This window comes from Heterocephalus glaber, unplaced genomic scaffold (assembly GCF_053883595.1).
Source record: "Heterocephalus glaber isolate CG9 unplaced genomic scaffold, H.glaber_assembly_v1.0 deba00000347, whole genome shotgun sequence".
Classification (NCBI taxonomy): domain Eukaryota; kingdom Metazoa; phylum Chordata; class Mammalia; order Rodentia; family Bathyergidae; genus Heterocephalus; species Heterocephalus glaber.
In genome coordinates, this window is record NW_028258143.1 from 56,370,375 (window position 1) to 56,397,711 (window position 27,337).

The following is a 27,337-nucleotide window of genomic DNA, read 5'->3' on the forward strand; positions in this document are numbered from 1 at the left end:
TTCCTGAGTGGCTTTTGCTTTTCCTCCCTCACCAGTGACGATGCCAAGCTCAAGGACTGAAGAGAGCCTCTGAGTATGGAAACTCCCCTGCTTCCACACATCTGTGATGGGTACCTAAATCTTTATTCAAAGTAGGGATTTCTCAGGGTCCAAAAAATAAAATAAAATAAAATAAAATTTTTTTGGTACCAGGGATCAAACTCCGGACCTTGCACTTGTCAGGCAGGCGGCAGCACCACTGAGCTAAATCACCAGCCCAAAATAAAATATTTTTTCTAAAAAAGTTGCACTTCTGGCAACATAGCAGACTAAGTTTCAGGACCAACTCTCCCTAACAATTCTAAAAAATGCCAAATAGAATATAAAAACACCTTGGATGCACCCATATGATAGCAAAGGAACATGGAGGAAGAAGGCTACAGTGTGTCAGCTTTGCTCTCCAAGCATTTTCTGGACCCTGTAAACTAGAGGGCACAATTTCATTCTCTGGAGACAGAAGATAAAACTCAGGGACCACCCAAGTTGGATTGCCCTGTATTAGAGCCCTCATAAAATTGGGGCCCAATAGCATACTCTTGTTGAAAGAAGTAACTAAAACAAACTATCCACTTCACCCCCCAAGAAACTGCATCCTTAACAATCTCTAAACTTGGCAGTGAATAGAGCAGGAGAAAATTATACCCTGATAATGATAAAAAAATGTAACCACAATTTCTGTAACCACAAGCTGGCCCTCACTCAAGTTTGTGCATAAACTGACCTGTATGGAGCAGATTAAAAACAATTTTTTAAACCTGAAGACAATATTATATAAAGTGACCCAGGATTGGTAATGTCCAAATGCATAACAAAAGCAAATGTAAATTCTTTGTGGAAGCCTCTTTCATTTCAGGATACAAAGAATCTCCATGAATATATTTCCAAGAAAACTAAACAACTCAAGAGTCAAAATTAATAAACACACAAGGAATGTTACATGTAAGTAATAGCCAGCAGAAACGAAAGATAGCACAAGCAAAAAACTTCAGATACCGGGATGGAGACTTAGCTCAGTGATTCTGCTGCCTGCCTTGCAAGTGCAAGGTCCCGAGTTCGATCCCCAGTACAAAAAAAAAATTTCAGATACCTAAGTTATAAGATGCAGAATATTGAAAAGAATGATGAGGGGCCAGGGATTTAACTCAGTGGTGCTGCACCTGCCTCGCAAGTGCAAGGTCCTGCGTTTGATCTCAGTACTGAAAAAAAAAGAAAAAGAATGTTGAACATTTACACTTTTAGTTTCTGTAAATGAAGAACAAAATATATAATAGATAATGTGAAATGAGAAAAAAAGGTCCAAAGGAGAAGGGGAAGGGGGAAGGGGAAATGGAAGCGATAGGGGAAAAGAACAAATATGAGAAAAGGAAAAAATGGAAACAAAGTCTTTGTAAATAGGGAAGGGTGGAAGGGCTGAAGGGAGGGCAGGGGAGTGGGGAAAAAATAAGAACTAAGATGTATCATGTAAAGGCACAAATTCCCAAGGATGGATGTCATCATACTTTATACCTAAAATGTACCAATAAACTTAATGAATTTTAAAAAAGAATTTTGAACATACTTAATCCTATAAACTAAAAGTAGTAGCTATTGAAATTGAACCTTTGACAGTTTTAATAGCTGATAAGATATAAAATAATAGAATTAGTGTACTAGAGTGTTAGCAAAAAATGATCAAGGATGAAAGTCAAAGGAACAAAGAATTTAAATAGCAAAAAATTTGATAAATTGGACTTCATCAAAATTTTAAAAATTTGGGCCAAGGATTTAGCTCAGTGGTTTCACAACCTGCCATGCAAGCACAAGGACCCAAGTTCGATCCCTGGTACCAAAAATAAAAATAAAAAATTTAAAACTTTGTGTATAAAAGGACATTATCAGGACAAGGAAAAAGCAAAAGAATGGAAGAAAATACTTGGAAATCGTATCTCTGATAAGAGTCTAATATCCAGATACACAAAGAACTCCTGCAACACAACAGGAAAAAGGTGGGTATGGTGGTGTGCACTTACTGTCCCAGAACAGGACTGTGAGTTGAAGGCCAGCCTGGATTACATAGTAAGATGCAAAAAACAAAAAAGGAGCGGGGATGGTTGGAGACACAGCTCAGTGGTAGAGCCCTTGCCTAGCATGTACAAGGCCCTGGGTTCAATCCCCAACACCACAAAAAACAAACACAAATGTCAAACATGCCAAGTCAAAATGAAAGGGATTGAACAGATATTCTTCAAAGATGGTATCCAAGTAGCCAAGAATCACATGAAAAGATGCTCAACATTAGCAGTCATTAGGAAAATGCAATTAAAACTACGAAATAATACTTCACACCTACTAGAATGCGAAATTTCTAAAAACTGAAAACTGTGTTGGCAGGTGCATGTAGAAATTGAGACCCTCATACATTGCTATAGAAATATAAAATGGAGGGGCCAGAGATTTAGCTCAGTGGTTCTGGCACCTGCCTAGCAAGTGCAAGGTCCCAAGTTCGATCCCCGGTACCAAAAAAAAAGAAATATAAAATGGTGCAGCTGCAATGATAATGTCTGGCAAACATTTTTCCTCAAAAAGCTGAACACAATTATCACATGACCCAGGAATTCCCATCCTAGTTATATAAGCGAAGAAACTGAAAGCAAAAAGTCAAACAGATATTTGTATTTTGGTGTTCATTGCAGCATTATTCACAATAGCCAAAAATATAAATAATTTAAATGTCCATCAACAGATGAATGGATAAACAAAATGTGGTATGTTTGTATGTGTACACATGATAATAATATTATCCAGCCATAATAAGGAAAGAATTTCTGGGCCGGGGATTTAGCTCAGTGGTTTTGCCGCCTACTGTGCAAGCGCAAGGACCTGAGTTCGCTCCCTGGTACCAAAAAAAAAAAAGAATTTCTGATATCTGCTACACTATGAGTGGAAATTTTCTGCTAAATGAAATAAACAACAATCACATGATTCCACTTACTCAAAAAAGCTAGAATAGGCAAATTTATAGAGACAGAAAATAGGTTGGAAAGCTAAAGGGGGCTGGAAGGAGAGGGGACAGGAGACTCATTGCTTAGCAGTTTCAGAGTTTCTGTTTGGGAAACAATTTTGAATATGATGATGATTGCCCAACCTTACAAATGTAAGTAATGCCACTAAATAAACACTTAAAATGGTTCACATGGATTTTTTCTATTTTATACATTTTACCTTAATTTCTAAAAATTAACAATGTAATATATGAAAAACATTAAATTGCATGCTTTAAATGAATTATATGATTTACATATCAATAAATCTGTTTTTAAGAATGTAAGACTGGGCTGGGGATTTAGCTCAGTGGTTTTGCCGCCTGCTGCGCAAGCACAAGGACCCGAGTTCGATCCCCCCTTCTAAAAAAAAACAGAATTTAAGACAAATGTACAATTTTTTTAAATTTTTTATTAGTAGATGGATTAATTAAGGTAGTGCGATGACTTGAAAAACATCAAAGACCTAAAATACAAAATGGCTCACATATATACAAGGTTTATTCTTCCTTCCCAGAACAGTCAGAGTTTTGGGTGTTCCTGGCCCACAGGTGCTTTTCTGCACTGATTCAGGGCCTGCAGCTCCTCCATGGCGAGAGCTCTGCATCCCCTCAGGACCAAACCCAGCCTGACTACTGTCCCAACTGTCCCTCTTCAGGTGAATAGAGAAAGTGCAGCAAAGGGTTGCATCTCCTTCCTAACAGCCTTGGCCTGGGAATAACCATACGCACAGCCACGGAAGGCCTCGAATGGAGTTAAAAGAGATTGGACTATTAGAGTAAGACTGTCTAACATTTGTGCAAACAACTGATAGGAAAGCAAAAAGAAAAGGAGGAAGGGAGGGGTAAAAGCAATATTTGAAATGCTAATGACTAAGAATTTCCTACAACTAGTGAAAGACAACAACCCATACATTTAAGCATCCTACAAACCTCAAGTAGAAAAAGTGAAAAGAAATTCACACCTAGGTACATCATAGTGAAACTGCAGAAATGAAGACACAGATATTAAAAATAGTGTAGGGAGAAAGGGAGGGGAGAGGAAGGAAAATAAAAAGAAATAAGATGCGTTATGTATATGTATCAACTTCTCATAATGAATGTAATCATTACGTACTGCAAACATATACTAGTAAATTTTTAAATATTTAAAGAGAAAAAAGATAATCTTAGATACAGACAGCTGACTTCAACAATAACAGAATCCAATGGAGAGTGAATGAAATATGCTAAGAAAAAAATAATTATTAAAACAATTATTAAGTTAGAAATCTGCACAAAGCAAAAATTGTATATTTTTAAAATGAGAACAGGACCGGGAATGTAGCTCAGCAGCACAGCGCCTGACTGGCAAGCATGAGGCCTTGAGTTCAATTCCCAGTACCAAAAAAAAAAGAAAAAGAATGAGAACAAGCCACCATGGTACATGCCTATAATTCCAGCAGTAGAGAGGCTGAGGCAGGAGGAGTCCCATGAGCTCAAGGCCAGCCTGAACTACATAGTGAGACCCTGTCTCAGAATACCAAAAAAAAAAAAAAGACATTAGAATGAGTAAATATGTCTACAACCCCAATAAATATGAATAAAGTAATCAAGTAGGATTTTTTAAAATAAAAAGTAGGATTTTTAAAATCTTCCTTTATTCTGTATATGGGACACGTTTAAACTTAAAATATAGGAAGATTGAGGGTATTAAAAGCAAACATAGAGAATATAGTAGACAAACTCAGGTTAAATGTCCCTTATCTGAAATTCTTGGGACAAGAAGTGTTTTAAATTTCATATTTTTTTTTCAGATTTGGAAACATTTCATAGATTTTACCAGTTGAGCCTCCCTACACCAAAAATCTGGAATGTGAAATGCTTCAAAATCTGAAACCTTTGTAGTGCAATACCCAAAAAATCAAACACTCCAAAACACTCAGAGAGTTTCAGATTTTGGAGCATTTCAGATTTCAGCTAAATAGATTAGGGCTATTCAACCTGCACCAAACAAAAGAAATCTGGTAGCCAGGTACTCAGGAGGCTGAGGCAAGAAAACTGCAAGATCAAGGCGACCTGGGCAATTTAGTGAGGCCTTGTCTCGAAATTTTAAAAAATTGAAAAGGGCTGGGGATATAGATCAGAATGAGGCCCTAGATTCAATCTCCAGGAAAGGAAAGAGAGAAAGAGAGAAAGAGGGAAAGAGAAAGAGAGAAAGAAGAAAGGAAGGAAGGAAGGAAGGGGGGGAGGGAGGGAGGGAAGGAAGGACAAGAGGGAGGGAGGGAAAGAAAGAAGAAATCTGGTGTGATTAGTTGTAATTCACAAATGCACTTAGAGACAAGTAAATATTAGAGACAAAGGCAATAATTACATAATGATTAAAAATTCAATTCATTTGTAAAGTATTAATTATACAATCACATGTGTAATTCTGCAAAATTACAGCTAGAAAGTAAAGCAAAAATGACAGAAACACAAGGAGAAATTGAAAAATTCTCCATAGTATTAAGAGATTTCACCAAGTCACAGTGGCACATACCTGTGATCCCAGCACTTGGGAGGCTGAGGCAGGAGGAGCACTTCTAGTTTGAGGCCAGCCTGGGCTACATAGTGAGTCAAGGCCAGCCTGAACTACATAGTGAGACCCTATCCCCAAAAACAAAAATAAATAAATAAATAAATAAAATTTTAAAAAGAGATTTCAACAAATTTTCTAAACAACTGACTGTTGAAGCAAACATATATATTAACAGTTTTATAGAGATTTAAATAAATCTATGAATAAATGTAAACAAATGGGCATATATAAAACATTGTACTCAATGGTTTCAAATTTATTTTCTTTCCAACCATTCATGGAAAATTTTAATAAATGCCAAACTATAAAGCAGTTTCAACAAATTTTTTAAAAAATAATATTATTATACAGATCAACTTCTCTTACCACAGTAGATTTGCAAACAAAAACAAAAACATAATTAGAAAAATTCCCATATGCTTTTAAATTAAGAAACATCCTCCTAAATTATTTAAAGATCAAAGAAAAATTATATAAGGGGCATGAAAAAATTCAGATCCAATAACAACCATAACATTGCATATCAAAACTTACATTATGAAGCTAAAGAAAACCTAGAGAAAAATGTACAGCTTTAAATGCTTAAATTAAGTGATGAATGTAATTGTATTGTATACCTAAAATGCACCAATAAATTTAATGAAAAAAATAAAAAATAAATGCTTAAATTAGAAAATAAAAGCTGAAAAATAATGAAATCTGTATACAACCTAAGAAGTTAGTATAAAAAGGACAAGGAAAAAGAGAAAACAAAAATAAAATTAGAAGAAACATTAATGATTTAGAAAGTCAGAGCTAACAGTCAAATTTGGCTATCTGAAAAAGCTTCTGACAATATTGAGAAACAAGATAAATGATCCCAAAATAAAAATTTAAATAATACATATATGAAATGAAAATATTCCACAAATATATGAAATAAAATGGGACAGAAATTCAGATGCTGCAGACATTAGATAAGTCAGAGATAAATGAGCATTATATTAATAAACCTGAAAACTTTTTTTTTTTTTTTTTGGTACCGGAGATAGAACTCGGGTCCCTGTGCTTGCACAGCAAGCAGCGAAACCACTGAGCTAAATCTCCAGCCCATAAACCTGAAAACTTAACTGAAATGATTCCTATAAAATAGAATTTATATAAACTGACTCAGAAGAAAGCAAAAATTGAATGATCCCATAATTATGAAAGAAATTTCATTATTAGTTTAAAATCTTTCCCCAAAGGAAACATCAGGCCTGGGAGATTTTATTAGTAAGCTATACTAACCATTTAAGAAAAATAGTCTCAGTTTTACATAAATTATATCAGATTATAATAAAATAAAAGCACCACTCAACTCATTTTCAAAGTTTTGTATTATCTTGATACCAAAATTCAACAACATTCAAAAAGAATGATTTATATAACAATCCTATTCACATAAATGCAAAAATCCCAGATTAAACACTAATAAACTTAATCTTTCAAAATATTAAAAATACATACATACACATTATGGGAAACTGGGTCAGACATAAAAAAGTAAATTAAAGAAAAATAAATAATGTAATTGACTACATTAAATATCAAAGAAAATAACATGTAACTGTCTCAACAAATGCATAAAAAGATTTCATAAAATTCAACATCCCTTTATAGTGAATGTTCTCAGTTAAGTATGAACTAAAGTGAACTTCACTACTCTGATACCTTAAAATACAGCAAATGTCATATCCAATGCTGAAATTTTTAAAACATTGCATTTAAAGATCAAGAATAAATTGTTAAGAGTCGTGCGGAACACACGCCGAACCAGCCCGCTGCAGACAGGCAGGTCTTCCCATGCCCTACCTAGGTCCTGAGTCGCACAGAACACGCTGAATCAGCCGGCTGCAGACAGGCAGGTCTGTGCACGCCCTACCAAGGTCCTGAGTCACGCGGAAGACACCGAATCACCCCACTGCAGACAGGCAGCCACCTGATTCCACACTACAAAGACAGAGAGGACACCAGACCACCAGACCAAGGTACTGAGTCCCACTGTTCCCGGCCCAGAGGTAGGGGCTTCTGAGCCATCGTCCCACTGCTCCCGGTCCAGAGGAAGGGGCTACACGGTCACCATGCCACCCGCTGCTCCCAGCCCAGAGGAAAGGGCTTTTGGGCCACCTTCTGTCCTGCTGCTTCTGGCCCAGTGGAAGGGGCTTCCAGGCCACCATCCCTCCCACCTCTCCCGGCCCAGAGGGAGGGGCTTCTGAGCCACCATCCCACTGCTCCTGGTCCAGAGAAAGGGGTTTCCCGGCCACCATCCCTCCGGCTGCTCCCAGCCCACAGGAAAGGGCTTTTGGGTCACCATGCCTACAGCTGCTCCCGGCCCCTGTCCCACCTCACCCAGCTCAGAGGAGGTAATCCGTGCAGGCGCTAACAGCCCCCCCGCCCCAGTCGAAATGAGAAAACACGTAAATAAGTCTCAAAACCAGACTTCCAGATCACCTACAGCAACTCCAAAGGGAAATGAGATGGAACCCTCTGATACTCAACCACCTGGACCCACTGAACTGGCAACAAAAAGGGATCTGGAAAAAATGAAATCAGAAATAATTTCTCAGATAACAGGAGAAATTGTGCCCCTAGTGCAAGACATGATTAATAAATCTAGAGAGGAGCTGAGGAACATGATGGAATCCCAACATAAGAAACAAATGGAATCCATAAAACAGATGCAAACAGATTTCCAGGAGATGAAAAACTCCACTGAAAGTCTACACAGCAGAATGAGCCAATGTGAGGACAGAATTTCAGATATAGAAGATAAGATTGCAATTAGTGACCAGGAAAAGAAAAATTGCTTCAAAATTATAAGGGAACATGAGAAATCAATCCAGCAGCTGCTAGATGATGCAAAAAAGAATAACATAAGACTGATTGGGCTCAATGAAGAAACAGGAGAGAGTGCAGATGACAAAAGAATAAATTGTTAATTTGCTATACACACTCCTGTATAAAATTAAATTGCATGTACAATCCAGTCCAAGAAGGAATGAGAAATAAAACCTATAAGGATTCAGAAAGAAAGAATAAACCCATCATTATTTAAAAAGATAAACTATTAAAATGTAAAAATCAATAAATATGCTGATATAAAATCATTATGCATTTTTTCAATACACAGTGATCCATTATTAATTTTTGAACCTGTGTTATAAAGACCTTCTGATTTTTTTCTCTTTTTTTCGGGGATTGAACTCAGGACCTTGCACTTACAAGGCAGGCGGTGGAACCACTGAGCTAAATCCCTAGCCTGATCTTTAATTATTGATTACAAATGTCATATTGGTAGTATATTGACCTCTGTTAGCCAAAAAAGTTTGAAGGAGAAAATGGAAACAAAGCTTTTGTAAATAAGAAGGGGAAAAGAGGTTGAAGGGAAGGTAGGGGAATGGGAAAAAATAAGAATCAAGATACAAAGGAACCAACATGGAGAACAATTGAGGCACATTCACTGGTTACCATTATAAAAAGGAACAGAAGTACTACTTCCCCTAGAGATAGATAGCAGTGATTGATATTCTAAATGGGAAATTCCTTTTATGTGATTTGTCTTCCCATTTGATTCCCACTTAATCAATATTACCTGGATGACTGTACTTGTAATCTTATTGGTTGGTCATGGTTTTGTCCCACTCATGCCCACCTTGTAAATTTCCATTGAGTCTTATAGTTTTGTCCCACTTTGTACCCGCCTCACCACAGAGCTTTGCTGTATAAAACATCTTTGAAAAGTGGGTGGGCAGGCAACCTACTTTCTGGTCCCCCTTCTGTCGCTCTTAGGCAGAAGCTTTCTTTCTCCCAATAAATTTTTCCTACTCTCAAAAAAAAAAAATCAAGATATATCAGGTACAGGTATAAATTCACTATAATGAATGTGATCATTATGTATACCTAAAATGTACCAATAAACTTATTTAATTATAAATAAAATAAAATCATTGTGCAAAATCTGATATAGCTCTAAGCAGAAAACAAATTAAAAGACATTTACCATAGCATTAAAAATATAATGTGTGCTGGGTGTGGGGGTGCACACCTGTAATTCCAGCACTCAGGAGGCTAAGGTAGGAGGATCACCACAAGCTCAAGGCTAACCAGGGCTACATAGTGAGTTCAAGGTCAGTCTAAACTGCATATCAAGACCCTGTCTGAAAAAAAGTTATAATAATGTGCTTAGGAATAACCTCAACAAAAGAGATGCAAGACTTTAAGGAGAAAACTACAAAACTTTATTGAAATGTTATAGAAGACTTTAATTAATGAAGAGTACACAATGTAATAGATTTTTTTAAAGAGATGATAAGGGTATAAAAATTCAGACCAATAGAACAACATAAAGTCCAGAAGCAAGATACATCAATAATTACCATTTCACATAGGACAGAGGTACTACTGTAGATCAGTGAGAAAGATGAATTGGTTTAATAGACAGTGCTTGCACAACTTATTTCAAAATGAAAAAATTAAATTAAGACTCCTACTTGGGGCCAGGGATGTAGCTCAGTGGCACCATACCTGTCTGGCAAGTACAAGTCCTAAGTTCGATCCCCGGTCCTGGGGAAAAAAAAAAATTAAGACTCCTACTTCACACAATAAATAAAAATCAATTCCAGATAAATTAAAGATGTAAGTATGAAAAACAAGATGATAAAACTTTTAGATGACAACACAGTAGAACACGTTTTGTAATTTCAAACTGAGGAGGGAGTTCTCAAACCAGACATAAGAAGTTCAAGATGCACATGCACACTTGTAGCCCCAGCTGCTCAGGAGGCTGAAGCAGAAGGATTGCAAGTTCAAGGCCTCCCTGGGCAGTTTAGCAGGATCCTGTCACAAAATAAAATGTAGAAAGGGCTAGGGTGTAGCTCAATGATAGAGTACGTACCTAACATGTCGGAGGCCTTGGGTTCAATTCCCAGTTCTGAAACAACAACAAAAAGTTTAAGTTACAAATGTAAATATTGGCACTGGGGATTTAGCTTAGTGGTTCCGCTGCCTGCCTTGCAAGCACAAGGTCCTGAGTTCGATCCCCTGTACCAAAAAAAAAAAAAAAATGTAAATATTGACCTCTTTAAAAGTAATATCTTCTGTGAATCAAAACTCATTATAAAAAGTGAGGAGAAATGCCCACTCTGAGAGAAGATGATGGCACACTCTAATAAAATTCTGTAAATCAGAAAAAATTACAACCAAATTAAAAAATGAGACATAAGTAGCCTGTAAACACAAGAAAAGATGTTGAGCCTCATGACAAAGCAGGGAAATAAAAACCATGAAAGACTACCCCCCAAACTGCCAGACTTAAGAATTATGATAAAGTGGGCCGGGGATTTAGCTCAGTGGTTCTGCCACCTGCCTTGCAAGCACAAAGTCCAGAGTTAGATCCCAGGTACAAAAAAAAAAAGAAATATGATAAAGCAACTCTTTCTGAGGATGAGGCGTGTGAGAATGTTCATACTCTACTAGTGAGAATACAAAAGTGTACACTTTTGAAAGACAGCCTGACATTGCATAGTGATCCAGAGCTCCCATCCCTAATATACAACCTGGAGAAATATGTATACCAAGAGACACATAGGAGGCTATGTATACAGCACTGAATAGAAGAGAAAGCTTGGAAAACATCTCAGTGCATTCAACAGAATAATAAGTTTTGACATTTTTCATAATGAAATGCCATAGCACAATAAAAAACTAATTAACTGCAGCTACAAAGAGCAACATGGATGGATCTCAAAAAATAAGATGTTAGATTAGAAGAAAGAAGTCATAAACAAATATGTACTTGCACAGCGCCTGCCCAGCAAGTGTGAGGCCCTGGGTTCAATTCCTGGTACCAAAAAAGAAAAGTGAAAAAAAAGACCAAAAGAAAAGCCCCTAAAAAAAAACCAAAAACACCCTTTTGTAAGGGCCGAGGATTTAGCTCAGTGGTTTCACAGCCTGCTGCACAAGCACAAGGACCAGAGTTCGATCCCCAGTACAAAAAACAAAACAAAACAAAACAAAAAACAAATATGTACTCTATGTTTCCATCTAAAAATGTAAAAACCAAACCAGCCCTGGTGACACATGCCTGTAATCCCAGCAATCTGGGAGGCTGAGGCAGGAGGATTAAAAGTTTTAGTTCAGCGTGGGTCAATTAGATATTTAGCAAGAACTTGTCTCAAAAAAAAATAAAATAAAATAAAATAAATATATTTATTTATTTATTTAAAGGCTAGAGATGTAGCTCAGTGCAAAGGACCTGGGTTCAATCCCCAGCACTGCAAAATAACAACATAAATAAATAAAGAGTTTAAAAATAAAATCCAAACCAAACAATGTAATGTTTTCGGACATACAAACAGGTAGTGATAACTATAAAGAACACCCCCCCCAAAAAAAAGATGAGTCAGAGTCAAAGATACTTTTGGAGGAGAAGAGGGACACATAGGGACTTTTGGGACATGGTGATATATTTCTCAGCCTGGATGTGAGATACAAAGGAATCCATTTTATTTTCCTTTAAATTTATTTGCATATATTTTCATACATTCTTTGTATGCCTGCTATGCTTTATAATAAAAAACAAGATTAAAAACATTTAGCATTTGCCTTGACTATCTGACTGTTTCAAATATATTTTTCCTGAATTAAAAGAATAATTATCTGGGGGTTTGGGGTGTTGTTTGTTTTTTGCAGTGTGGGGGATCAAAGCCAGGACCCTTGGCAAGCTAGGCAAGCACCCTAACACTGAGCTACACCACAGGCCTGAGGAAATCCTTCTGTGCACAATCCCTGTTTATTCGATCATAGGTTTTTTTAAGCACTGTAGGTTTTCACTGTCACTCAAACCATGGTAGAAAATTATATCATAACCCTTTTGTTCATAATTGGTTTTATAACATTCAAGAAATATTTTAGCAATGCTGTCCCACAGAAATATATTGTAAGCCCAATATGTATTTTATGCTTTCTAGAAGACACACTTCAACGTCTGATCAATATTTTTAAATTATTAATAGATGTTTTATGCTCTTTTTCATACTAAAGTTTCAAAACCCAGTGTGTATTTTATACTTGCAGCACACCAGGATCAGGACTACCCACAGTGGCAGCTTTATAGTCCCCAAAAGCATAAGGAGCCTCAGCTCCAGCTTAGGAAATTGGGAGGAGAGAAACACCCACCAACCCCAAAGGCCTGTGAAGCCTCCAACCTACAAGGAGCTCTGGTGTTAGCATTAAGCACAGATAGGTGCCTTATTCACACAGAACAATATAATTACTCATTTTTATCCCATCTTTTCTCTTTATAACCCTGAATTTCCTCTACATTGGGCCTAGCAGGAACTTCTTGCAGAAGGGAAATCATAATGATTTGGAGTTCTTAAGCCCATTTTCCTCAGGAATCTAAAAAATCTTAAAACCATTGGTTCATTAATCAACAGCTTTACAACAGACTTGACATATTCTGCCATTTTAATTCATGTTTATTTAGAAACACTGAGCCTTAGACTAGAATGACTAACATTACATATGGAAACAGAAGGGAAATCAGTCTGGGATTCTGGTTCCCATGGCCCCTGAGCCAACACCCCTGCATGTTTGTTTAGGTTATTAGACTTTCTTTGGGTTCCACTTGTCCAGTCATAGATGGATAATTCCTTATATTGTTTCATGTTACTATTCATTTCAATATTCTCCAGTGTTCCCTGCCACAGTTGGCTACAGAAACCAAATTTAATATGCTAACCTTATGCCGTATTTAGTAATGTTTCTAAAAGAAAATAAACAATTGCCAAAAGCTTTTGTTTCTTTATTTTTTAAGAAGATATTATAATTTCTGTAGAACAACTTTTGCAGCAATAAAAGCCAAATACTGACTAATTACCAGAGAGCTGCAGCATGAGATTATCAATATGTATGGGATTTTTCTCCTGACTCATTTTCACTATTTTGCATAAAGAAACTTGAATTTTTTTAGTAAGTGCTGTTTAGTAAGTGTATTCATTTTCCAGTAGTAATTACATAAAGGTGTCGCTAATGAGAACTAAGCATTGACTTCCGAGGATTCATTTGTGTGCTCATACACATACTCATTTTCCAGGTCTTTCTCTATTTTTTAAATTGTATTTTATCCATAGTGGCACAGACTATTATTTAACTAACCTCCAGTGTGTTGGTTTTCTGGCTTTCAGATTTCATAGACCAATAAAAATAAAGGTTTTCAATAAACGGTTAGCATAAAGTTGTTAATTCCTTATTTTCCCAGTTACGGTTATAAGAAATTAAAACCTTTTACTTATTTTATCATCACCATTCCATTCAAGCAGTAGTTTTCCAACATTAGCCTACATCAGAGTCACCAAGAGGGCTTGGAGGGACCGATGACTTGCCCATCTGCAGAGACTGTGCCCACAGGAGAAACTGGCATTTCTAACTGGGTCACACATGACCCTGGGAACCACATTTTGGAAATGACTGCCTTGAAGAGAGGCCATTTCCACCACAAAAAAAAATGAAGATGAGGGATGATCTCTTAGTAAAGGAAAATGGTTTATTTTGAGTAAATTTAGCTTTACTTTCCTTATTTCTCCCAAGTCAGTGGAAATTTCACCAACAATAACAAGTCCTTGAAGTAACATTTAAAAACAATGCCTGATAAGAAGCACTAACCAACCACAAACATGCTGAGGCTGATAAATCAGACACACAAGCTTCATTATCGCATGGTTTCTCTTATATGAGAAGCCCAAAGTATAAATAAAGAGCAAAATAAAAGACAGTAGGAAGCAGGGAGGTAGAGCTTTCTCAAACAGTAAGAAGATCAAGAGATGGAGGAGGGCTGGGGACTCAACTCAGTGGTTCCTCCACCTGCCTTGCAAGTGAAAGGTCCCAAGTTTGATCCCCGGTACCAGAGAGAGAGAGAGAGAGAGAGAGGGAGAAGGAGAGAGAGAGGAAGAGAAAGAAAGAGGGAGGAGAGGAAGGAGAGGGAAAAGGAATGGAGAAAGGAATTAAGATGCGTTGTGTACATGTACTAACTCCCCACAAGGAAAGTAAACATCATGTACTACAAATATGTACTAAGATAGATAAATAGATAGTAGATAGACAGATAGATACTGTATCTTCATTCAAGAACATTCAAATGTTCATAGAACATTTAATTATTAATTTTTATATTGATTAGATGTTGAAGTGAAGACATTTTAGATAGACAGGGTTCAATAAAAAATGGTAAATTTTTTTTTTTTTACTTTAAAAATGTGACAACTAGAAAACGTTCAATGACATGTGTGGCTCTCATCAAATTCTATCAGATGGCATTGCCCTGGAGGTGCAGCTGTCAGCAAGGTCTCTGGTCCAGCGAGCATCATCAGCATCACCTGAGAACACAAGAGAAGAACAGATCCCTGGGCTCACCATAGACCCATTCATTTGCAATCCTAGGGATGGGCCCCTGCGACCTGCATTCGAACAAAGCCCTCCAAGAGTTCCTGTCCAGGTTAAAATGTGAGAACTCTGCTAGCACAGTGCTAATCAAACTTTAACGTGCATATATATTGCCTGGGGATCTTTTAAAATTCAGATTCTAATATACTTAGCGGGAGGTGGAATCCAAGGTTTTGCCATTTTAACAAATTCCCACATGCTGGCAGTCCTGGTACATTCTTCAGGTTACAAGAACCTAGAACATTTATTCTTTACGGAGCCCTCTAACCAATACCCAATTCAAACAAACCAACACACACCTGCCAAAGCCTCAAGGACTCACAACCCAAGATTCCAGTTAGGCTGCTCAGAGAGAGAGGTATAAATAAATTCTTCCATTTAATTGTTTGCATTATCAGACAACCTGCCATGCTCATCTAATAAGAAAGTGTGCATTTGTGTTCCTATTTTCTCCAGCAGGTTAATGGTGATTCAATATATTTAGAGCTGGAAGCTACTTCTACGAGACTGGAACATTTGAATGAAAAATGGGCGCTCCAGCTGCATCTCCCATGGCAAAGTGATCCATTTAATCAGCACTGCTGTTTACATCTAGACAGTGGGTTTTGGTCTGAGTTACTAGCTGCTGATTTTAATTCGGGGCAGGCAAGGAGGACAGGAAAAGATAAGAAATTCTTGAGCTATGCTGAGTTCATTTTTAGTTTACCCATCACAACAAGAGCCACATGACAAGAGATCAGAATTCTGTTTGGTTCCCAAGACACACCGTGATACAGTACATTCAAGAGACTGCCCCTCCAGCACAGTGGCACCTGCCTGCAATCCCAGCACTCTGGGAGGCTAAGGCAGGAGGATCACAAATTCATACCCAGCCTGGCAACTTAGCAATTTGGCAAGACTTTGTCTCCATAATGTTAAGTGAAATAAATCAGGCACACAAGCTTAAATACTACATGGTTTCTCTTACATAAGAAACCCAAAATATAAATAAAGAGCAAAATAAAAGATAATAAGAAGTAGAGAGATCTTTTTCAAATGGGAAAGGGGTCAAGAGAGGGAAGAAGTGGAGAGAAAGGGGATGGAAAGAGTTGAGGTGTATTATTTACATATACTAACTCCCCACAAGGGAAGTACTCATTACACACTGCAAAGACATACTACAAAAATAAAAACAAAAAATAAAAACAAAACAATAAAATAAAAATAAAATAAAAACAAAAAGCTGGGGAAGCAACCCAGTATGAAGATCATGATCAAAAATTTTTCAAAAGCCACCACTATATTTGAAAAGAGGCATTATTTTTTCTGATTTCCCCTTTTCTCTTAGTCTACCATTACATTTTCTTTTTTTTTTTTGGTACCAGGGATCGAACTCGGGACCTTGCACTTTCAAGGCAGGCACTGGAACCACTGAGCTAAATCCCCAGGCCTGTCTACCATTACATTTTACCCCACAACTTTTTACAATAGAAAAAGATAGAAAAACATCCAGAAAAAAATTATTGTAATCTAACTGAAAAAATAGTGACCAATAATTGCTTAGCTTTTATCATACTATGTTTTTTTTTAATAAACCAGAACATAGAAATGGAAAGTTAGGAAGCATCTTCTACAAAAATTTCTTTGAAATAAAATTATATAAAGTTTCATCTTCTTACCAAAATCTTTTTCATTGTTTATTGTAACTGTAAGAAGAAATAAAAACAGAATTAAATGGGTAAGTGGGGTTTTTAAGGCAAATGTAATTCAATACCTTTATTGGTCAGTTCTGATTTTCTTTTTGAAAAAAACTCTTTATGTATGGTACATAATTTGTGTTATACAAGAATGTGCTGTAAAATAGATTTTTGGTACACACACACATATTCATGAATGTATGGAAGGGTTGTTTTTTCCAGATTCATGTCATGAATCAATGCCAACAATTATATTCAATTTATAAAGTCCTTAGTTAAAATAAGCCAGTCCATTTTGTGCCTAGACCTCATTGCCACTTGAAACCAGAACAATAAAATTAAAGTTTGGGGGCCGGGGATTTAGCTCAGTGGTTCTGCCACCTGCCTTGCAAGCGCAAGGTCCCGAGTTCAATCCCTGGTACCAAAAAAAGAAAAAAAAAATTAAAAGTTTGGCTATTTGTGACAATTGGCTCTGATGTTTCTATAAATATAAAACAATCTAGACAAAGTAAAAATAAGTTCTATAAACCATTGGCTTAACTACAATACAGAAAAGGTTAAATTCAAATGTTCATTGAACTTGAGAATAAGCAATTTGTGTGTTTTGCATAGGCTTAGATATATGTGTGCTCACAGTGGGGTGGGTTTGGGTACCAATTGATTTGCCAGATAAATGCCTTGTAGAATCAACTGAAGAAAAGGAGATATCCTGGAGGGCCTGGACATTTAACAGGCCACCCCTTGAGCATGACACACAAGCTTCCTCTGGTCACATAGGATGGTGACAAATGTCTCTTACACAGACTTGGTTTTGAGTCCCAGCTGTTCCCAGCTCCCAGCATGTTGACTTTGACCAAGTCACTTAACCTGCCTGAGCCCTAGTTCCTTCAACTCTGATGGACCATGAGTAAAGAGCAATGTCTTTCTCAATATTTTTTGGATAAATCACTTTCTTCCTTGGACTCAGTTCCTTTTGAAACACAGGGTTACAACACCCACTTTTCAGTGTTGTTGGGTGTACTGACCCTGGAGGGACCACTTCCCACCACTCTGTGCCAGGTATTTTAGAGACTTCCAACACTTCTTCCTCCCAGAAACATCCCTAAGGCCTCAACTTCTCCCTATCTGCATTACACCTGTCACACTGGACACTTTTTCGGCTGAACTGACTCCTCCTCCTAGAGGCTGATGGTTCTCAAACCTCATGGTGACTCAGATTCAGTAGTTATGGGATGGGACAAGAGAATTCACATTTGTAGAAGGGGATATTGACGCTGCTGATCCAAGGTCACACTTAGAGCCAACATCTGCTTTAGCTTCCCAGTTCTTTAAGAAAACTTAACTCAATTTATTTTAGTTAGAGTCTGACATATGGTAGATAGTCAAACAACACCTACTGAGTAGAAGAATGGATAGATGAGTAAATCTCCTGCCATTTCCTTTGGAGATGGAATGACAAATTGGTCTCAAAGCACAAGAAGAATGCAAAATACTCCTTTAGTATTAGATCCCTCAAAAAACAAGCAGAAGGAGGCTTCTCTGCTGGGCTCTGACCTCCAGCATATCAACTATCTGATCCATTGAAAATGCTGTTTGAAAATGGCCTTTTTTTTCCATTGTTAGGAATTGAACACAGGGTCTCATGCATGCTAGGTAAATGCTCTACCACTGAGCTATACCCTTAGCCCACAAATTTTATTTTTATGCATGAAATCATTCCCAGGATCAGAGACTTTATTTGGTTGGGAATAAAAGTGGCAAAGCTTCTCTTCTGTTAAGTCTTTTTTCTTTAATAGTGTGAATAAGAAAAAGAAGACAAGACACAGTATTAGAAATTTGTCTTTAGGACCACGAAATCAATTTCAAAACTATAACATTAAGTCTGGTTCCGCAAGATCAATACCCTACATCAAAGTGGCTAAATTTCTGTGATCATCTAAGAGTCCTTTTAAAATTCAAGTACTGAAGGTCTGCCTGTAGAGTAATCAGTAGGTATGTGTAGGAACCCCTGGGAATCAGGATGTTGAACAAGTTTCTGGCAGGGCCTCCATGGTGGTTGCAGTTAGGACTGAGAACCATACCAGGAACCAAAGTCAATGCTTTCTCATGAAACTATTTTTGACCTGATATTTTTCACCTGGAGCAGGTTGGGTCATGGTGCAAAAAGCCAAGTTCTCAACCTGGAATGTTGCTTTGTTGCCCTTTGGTTTCCTGAAAGCAATAGCTGTGGGAGGCATTTCTACCAAAGATCATGTTTTGCGTCATGGCGCTATGGGGCATGAGCCACTCCAACAATAACAATAGGGCCATTAGGCAAAAGACCAGGAAAAGGGGAAACCTGTCACAGGATGATGCCAATTACCCAATTATTCTGAACTCAAAAACTAAACCTTTAACATTTGTCATATTGCATCAGAACTATGATATGATCTGGAGAAGTAATTAGCATAATTCTGGCATTGGAATTTACACGGCACAATGTCGGGATAAAATAAAAGTGGGCTCTACAATGTACAAGGAGAGGGTGGAACTAAGAATGGTCTTCAATTTGAGTGTAAATATGGTGGTGTCAAAAACTAACCTCCCATTGAAAACGTTTTTCCTGTTTATAGGCATGCTGTGATGGGAAAAAAATCAGTGTGTTGGATATCATGTTTGGAATATGACTTCCTTTGCACTAAGATTATTTAAAATGAATTATAGTTTTAATTCAGAGACTGAAATTTCCTATCTTTTTAAAGCAAATTATCTTGTAATCATACTTGTTTTCTACCTCTCTTTACCTCCTTGCCTTCAAGTTAAGTCTGAAGAATAAAATCCAAGCATTCACCAAAGTGCTCTGTTTGGCCTCTGCCCAAGTGTGTAGGGGAGGCCAGTCAGGCTGTGTGAGATGTGAAGTTTGACTCATTAAACTGTTTAACATGAGCACTCATCTTTATAATCATGTAACAGTAAAGATGTTTCGCCAAAAGAGCAGTAGACAAAGGTAGAAAATGATACATGTTTTCCAGGACGCACAGCCTACCGACTTTATAGCTAAAATGTGATCTCACTAAATAACAGTGTCGCAAAGTGCCATTCACTGTTACCCAGCACCCACATAAGAGTCACCAGATGAATGTCTCATGACATTAGTCTTCTCAATAACTGCCCGTGTCTTTCATTAAACAACTACCATCAAACAAATTGTTTCTTACAAAAGAATGACTTGAGGAATGAAAAGCTGCAAATGTGCAAACTAAAGTTCACTGCATTTTTAATAAGAATTTCAAGCACAATAAAGATTTTATATTCAAATATATCACAACGAAATAGATGCCGATGCTACATTAAAAGGTTACTACACAAGGTTCATTTGCCTTTTACTTTTTTTTTAACTTCCCTCATATCCAAAGTTATAGCCTCCCCTCAAAAAAAAGACCAGGTCTGCATGTACAAATCTGCCAGAATGAAACTCATTAATCGGTATAACCAATAAGCAAAAGAGTGAGAAGAAAAACTCAGGGGACCAGGTCTGAGACCTGTGCACTAGTCCTGCAAAGTCTCTGGTCTTGGTCCCCTGCACACTACTGTCCGTGACAGGAGCCTGGGTCTAGAGCTAAGGTGAGAGGCATTGCAGAAGCCCCACTAGGCCTCCCACACACTCTTCTCAAGTTGGCCTAGCACATCCTTAACAACTCCTTGTGTGAGAGTTAAAATAGTTACAACATGCAGGAAAAACCTTGGCAAGGAGATAGGAATAAGAATAACCATCCTCTCTCCACATGGAATCACGTAGCTATTTAAAATAGTTAAATTTGATAAAATTAAAAACGGTTCTTTAATTAAAAACCCTAGCCACATTTCAAGTGCTTGATCGCCATCTGTAAGTTTGGCTACCCCTCCCTGATAGGGCAGCAATCTCCAGGGAGAACTGCTCAGGAGGGGAGTGAGAGTCTCCTTAGCCACTTGAAGTGTCAGCCAAGAAGCAGAGAAGGCAGGGACAGGGCTGTCCCCTCTCCTCTCAGAGTGCTTTTCACTCCCAAGTCAACCCCAGTGGAGTCTATTCTTTCTCTTCCCCAAATCTTTCCTTTTTGCTGAGGTAACATCCTGCGGAAGTTGCTCTTAGAGCCTCTTGGTGTCCAGTATAATCTATCCAAATTATTGTTGTCTCACAATCATCATACTGATTGGTATTTGGAATTTATATTCATGCAGCCTCAAGTAATAACCTTGGAAAATTAATTTCAAAGCTTTCAAATAGTTTTGATAAAGCTTGATCTTGCTACTGCTTCTAAATAAATATCTGATTGGCAACTGATCCCACATACACTAAAACATAATAAGAGCCAACAGTCATGAAGGCAGTTTCTCCTTCATGCCTGAAAAGCACAACCCTCTTATTTGCAACACACACAGGTGGAGCTGACAAGATCAGTTGCAGCAGACACTAGTAACATTCCCCAATCCTCTACCGCCCTCCACTTCAGGGTACACAGTGATTATAATTCTCCTGTCCCCTTGAACATAGACATAGCTGTGAAATTACTTCTGACCAATGAAAAGAGAGCAAATAGGAAGTACACCACTTCCAGGCAAAGCATTCATTAGCAACTCTTGACTCTTCTGTTCCCCTGTTGGTTGAGCCCTGAAGAATTGCAGTGGCAGGTTACTATCTTAAGAGGGCCAAGCCTCCATCTCTCTAAAAGATGACTGTATGAAGCAGAATTCCCCACCCATCTGCACACCAACCCGCATTTTACACGAAAGGTGAGCAAGAAATAATTCTTTCTTATTCAAGCCATTGACACCTGGAATTATTTTTAATACAAGCATAACTAGTCTATTTTGACTACTACAAAAACAATATAGTCTTTTTCCACTAGCATAAGAAATTGTTACTGTTATTTTGAGATATGAACCCAAATTTTTCCTTGTGTTTGTCACTTAGCTATCTTTTGCCACATTGTTAATTACTTCTTTTGGGGGCTTTTCCTGATGATGGGCCACCAATAAAACTCCATTATGATGTGCTATGGATTTAACTATACACACAATAGCCCCCTGTGCCTGGAGCTATCCATACAGTACCATATGAAATGCTACCCTTGCCCCTGGTACCACTGTTCTGTGTTCTGTGCGTGTAGCTGAGCACTACATGAAGCCGTCCCTGACACTTGTCCCATCCTGCGGTCTCCAGAATGGACCTGTACAGTAGCAGAACATGGTGCACTGTTTCCTCACATATAGAAAAGTGAATTTCCTAGAGGAGGAGTCCTACATTACCCACATCTCTTCCCCCAAAGTCTAGCACATTAGGCAAGCGCTGGTAACTAGTAACAATTGCATAGAGGATGGGCAGACAGATGCATTTCCATCTTATACTAAGCACTATCTAGAGTCACAAAGAACTCTGTCTTTATAACTACCTTCATATTATCATTGCCATGTTTTGAAACCCCTAGGATGGCTGCCAATTAGTGTATTATATTAAAGTAAGAGAAAGATGAATCAGTTGTTGAAAGCCTTTAAATGTTGATCAACATTGCTCAAGGCAAATGATGTACAGACAAAAATACCCAAAATAACACAGATTAGAAAAATGTACTCTAGGCAGTCATTAAAGTATCATTTTAGAAAAATAACTCCAAACTTTTTTAGAAGTGTCATATTTTTAATTGATAAATGAATTCTATGATAACCCTCATCCCAGCCCTCAAATATGGTTATTTTATCTATTGACTTTCAAAAAATCTAGGTAAATTACCACCTTACATATTTTCTTCCATTCTCCTTTTCTCCTAGTAAGTGGCAAGCACAGCAGGAGTGATGTTTAAGGTTAATCCACTTGTTCTCAGCCTGGCTGCTTATCAGAATCACTTGGGGAGCTTTATAAACTACAGATGCCTGGGCCTCACCCCTGAAAGATTCTAATTTCATTGACCTGGGGTGTGGTCCAGGTATCTTTTTAAATCCCACAATCAGCATTGAAAACTGCTACATTATCAAATGATCAATTGGAAAGAATGTGGGATTGGGCCAGGGATTCAGCTCAGTGGTTCCACTGCCTGCCTCTCAAGCGGAAGGTCCCGAGTTTGATCCCTGGTACCAAAAAAAAAAACAGAAGGTGGGATTGAAAGAGGCTTACTCATTCACTCAGTACACACCCTTAAAGTCATGTCCCTATATACAGGACACTATTCTGAGACCTACAATCCACAGATAGATAAAACTCAGCTCTAGAGAGATTTTAGTCCGATTAAAGGAAAAGTAAATTTCTTAAGTGCTATGATTGAACGAAGCAGGGTCACAGTGGGTCAAAAGAAGAGGAATTAATCCAGACTGAGGGTTAGAAAATTCTCCTTGGAAGAGACACAACCTCCTGGATCTTGAACAATAGACAGCATTTAGCCTGGTAAGGAAAGGACACCAAAGACATTCAATAGAGAACAAAGCATTCATGAAGTATACAATTATGGTCCTGGCTGGGCAGGTGGGAGAGGAAGTGGTGGGAAATGAAGGGGAAAGGGGCTGGCAGCCACCTCATGACTGCACAAAGGGCCTCAAGTCTGACATCAAAGTCACCACAAGGTCAGAGCCAGTTGGCTGTCTATGATCAAGAGATAGAGCAATACTTGAAGTATATTGTGACTGATTACCACACACCTTGCAATGAACCCCTTAGCCTCTTTAGATCCTTTTCCCGCCCAGCACCATGAAGGTAGGGCCTCCGGGGACAAGGGAAAGAGTAACTTACAGAGCTTTAGCGCCTCCATAATCTCCACCTTTATTCCCCTTTCCCAGAGGCCATCTCACATAAATACACCAACTTGTAAAAACAAGGCATTTTCACGCAAACACAGCTTCAAGGCAAGGCCCTGAAATCCCACTGCAGCACCCACTCCCACCCTAAGCGCCACCTTGCCAGGATATTGTGGCTCACCTCGAAGCTTCTCCAACGGACCACTAAGAGTCAAATTCTGTCTCTACGACTTAGCCACACTGAGACCCTGGACAAGTCGTTTAACTTACCAAGGCCTCAGTTTTCTCATCTGTAAAATGGAAATGCAACTAGTATCTCTTGCGCAGGCCTATTTTTTAAAAAGCTTCCAAGGAGATTATCATGAAATTGAGACCCACTGGCTTATTGAAAAGAATGTTCAATTCTGACAAGGTTTTCACATTAACTGGGCTTATCAGGAGAAGCTAGTAAAAAGCTGTTATGGGATGGAGGAAAGGGGAGGTAGCATGAGGCAGTGGATTCCATTCACAGTGCTCAAATACACTAATCTGTGGCTGGAGAAAGGTCTTCACTAAGACCTGACAAGTGATGAAGATTCCCATTGCTCCTCCCCAGGCTGTGACAGCCTTACTGAGCCCGCCCCTGTGGTTCCTCCTGCAGTCATTCACTCCCCCTCTCCTGGCATCTTGACCTTGGTGCTTGAGTAAATTCACCTGTGTTCCACCTCTGTCTGCTTCATCTCCAAAAGCTACAACTGCTTTCCATTCGGATACTTTCTGGGGACCCAGACTTGACTGCTTGATGCTCCCCTGCTTGTTCACCCACATCCTGTGTTCTTGACCAGGACTGACCTTTGATCCTGATCCTGATCAGAGTTAAAAGAGGATTCCTCAGGGCTACAAACTCTGTCTCCAAAAACAAAAGACTTGGAGGCTGGGGACAGATCAGCCTTCTTGAAGACTGAGATAGAAAGCAGCTTCTCCAGGCTGAAGCTGCTAGAGGCTATGCCCCGTCTTGCCCTTCCCACTCCAACTAATTAAGCAGCAAAATATCTAGTAACCAAGAAGAAAATTAAACAATTAAATATTGCGATTTTGCCCTTTTTAATTTTGAGAATTTCATACAAAATGCTCTGGGGTTGACCCAAGGGTTAGAAAACACTTATTTTAAAACTTGGTCTTATAAATTAAAACATGGTTCAGTAGCACTAATTCTAAGTGCAATAGAAGGTCATTGAAAGGTTTGAGCAGGGGTTTAGGCATAATCATAATCCAGTCTCCATTTTTTAAGAGCCCTTTCTGGTTACCATGCAACAAATAAAATGTGAGAGGCAAAGTTGAAAGCAGAGAAGCCAGTTAGGAGGCTACCTCAGAGGGCTAGGCACAAGACCTCGGTAAGATGGACTAGGGTGATGGCAGTGGGGATCAACAAAACTGAGTGGACTCAAAACATATTCTGGAGATAGGACTAACAGGACTTGCTGATGGATTAGATTCGGTGGGAGAGTAAAGGAGGAATCAAGGATGATTCCTAATTCTGGCTTGAATCTTTGGAAAATGGGAAAGACTAGCAAAAATAGAATCTTTGCACATACCTGTGAGGCACTGTGACAACTACAGAGCAGTAAGAGGAAAACAGCAAGTGAAACACCCACAAGATGAAACAGTGGGAGAGCCATGAGCCTGGCAAGATCAGACACCTAGGTTTGCATGTAAGGAGGACCTAATAGCCTGCAGTGGGGTCTCAAACACCAATGTGACTTCCCCAGGCACCCAATCTTTCATTAGCTGGATATTTTTCAGAGAATCAAGACAGGTTTGAGCATGAGACAAGAAAAACTAAACAAGGCATTCCAGTAGGTGGAGCATGGGTACCAGCAACAAAGCAATGGGTCAGATCCTGCAACCCAGGATCAAAGGCAAGACGAGAGGAGTAAAGGTCCTCCTGCCTGAGATGTATTCCCAGGTCCCAGCACAGTGCTTGCCCAAGTTGGAGACCCAAATATTTTTAAATTGCTTTATGTACTTAGTGAATACTTAAACAATGCTTATTATGTGCCAGGTATCATTCTAAGTGCTTTAAATATATTAACTTATTTAATCTTCACAGCAACCCTATGAAATAAGACCATTGTTGTACCCATCTTTCAGATTAAACTAAGGCGTGATGAACACCGAGGATGCCTTAAATGCCCAGCTACCACAGTTAAGATGGTGATGAGCCTGTTTTTGTTTGTCCTCTACTGGATTTACAGAGGAATATGTCTGGAATATCCACCCAGGGGGGGTCCTAAGGCACTCCCATACTTCATTCAGTACTGACACGTTACCTTCCAGAATGGCTATACCAGCCTAGATACTCACCAATAGAACATGGGGCTCCCATTGCTCACTTCCTTCCCAATACTTGTCATCATCCATGTTCTCATTTTTGCCCTTTAGATAAATATGAAATGCTAACTTGTTTTCATATAATATTCTCCTGTTACAGGTAAGTTTCAGCATCTGTTCATACAATACATATTTGCTAGACTTTCTACTATATCCGTCAGAAAATAACCTATTCGTATCTTTTGACCATGTCTCTGTTGGGTTTCTTATCTTGTTGATTTTCAGAAAGTCATTATATACTCTTTATATTAATTCTTTGGTGATTTTTAAAATTGCAAATATCTTATTCAAGTCTATCCTCTGTCAGTTAAACTTATCTATGACCTTTCCACATTTTCCATGGTAAATAATAGGAACTGTTGGTAAAATGACATTCTCTTTCCTCTAAAAGAAACTAGAAAAATGTGAAGGCCTTCAGGTCTCATAATTGCAAAACCATTCCTTCACCAAACCATGAGACACAAAGACGAAGGAAAGAACCTGAGAAATAAATTTGAAATCCCACTTCCCAGACCACTAAACTGGTGATTAAGGAATGTTTCTGGTGTATTCTATTAATAAGCTGAAGCCATTTTTTTAATCCCAGTTTGTTCTCACAAAGAATCTGAGGAAGCTTATAAGAAAACAAGCAATAAAATTGAAAAATATAAATTTAAAAAATCAGGAACAAGGGACACACAGCAGAATAGAAGGTCAAGATCAGGAAGAAACTAAAAATTCAGATATGTAGGCCACAGGGTCCTATAAAGTTATTAATGTTGAGCCAAAAATTTCTCTCTGAGCTTCTTGGCAACCAGAGGGAAAAGGGAAAAGGGAATACAATCAGCACCTTCAACAATATCTCTTTGTTGATAAGAAAATATACAAGTTCCTCATGGGAAGATAAGCTTTTCCTGGCCCTGAGGCCCAAAAGAGTATCTCAGGTGAGTTTCATGGTGGAATGGTTTCCTCACCAATGTCTCCACAGTAGAAGCAATGGATCTTCTTTCTTTTAACATCTCTCCATGAAGCTATGGCCACCAAATTGTGATCGGTTAACACACAGAAAGCAACCCAGTTTCCTGTCTACCAGCTAAATGAGAGAGGGAAAAATATGAAGTAGAGAGGAGAAAAGCAGGTCCATCCAATTATGTACTCTTTGACAGTCTAGAGTATAAGAATCAAACAAAAACACTGGAAAAAATTAATGGCATGTTAGTGAAGATAACACTAGCTGCCATAACAAAAAGAACTCTGAAAATCTCAATGACTTAACACAAAAAAATTCATTTCTTACTCAAAAGACAAAATGAGAACCAACCTCCCTCCATTTTAAGACCCTGACATATTTTACACATGACAAAAGAACATGGAGGATCATGCAGGCCTGGGACCAACATCACCTCCCTTCTGCTCCCAGTATACGTCTAGTACTTAGCAACATGGCCAATCCTAACTGCGAGAGACTGTGAACATTTATCGCTCCGCCAC

General features: G+C 38.3%; 1 long non-coding RNA gene across 10 annotated transcripts in view; it reads right to left on the minus strand.

The window, feature by feature from the left end:
- LOC106010467 (uncharacterized) overlaps positions 1-27,337 on the minus strand; it is a 215,740-nt gene that overhangs the window by 171,989 nt on the left and 16,414 nt on the right. For 6 of the 10 annotated variants that reach the window (XR_015447240.1, XR_015447239.1, XR_015447235.1 and 3 more), the window contains exons 3-6: positions 10,534-10,569; positions 10,164-10,202; positions 7,452-8,173; positions 5,580-5,686 (exon numbers count right to left, since the gene is read on the minus strand). The exons of 3 other annotated variants lie outside the window; for them this stretch is intronic. This is a non-coding gene — a long non-coding RNA (uncharacterized LOC106010467). The remainder of the gene's footprint in view (positions 1-5,579; positions 5,687-7,451; positions 8,174-10,163; positions 10,203-10,533; positions 10,570-27,337) is intronic. One more of the 10 variants, XR_015447242.1, reaches the window with a different exon arrangement.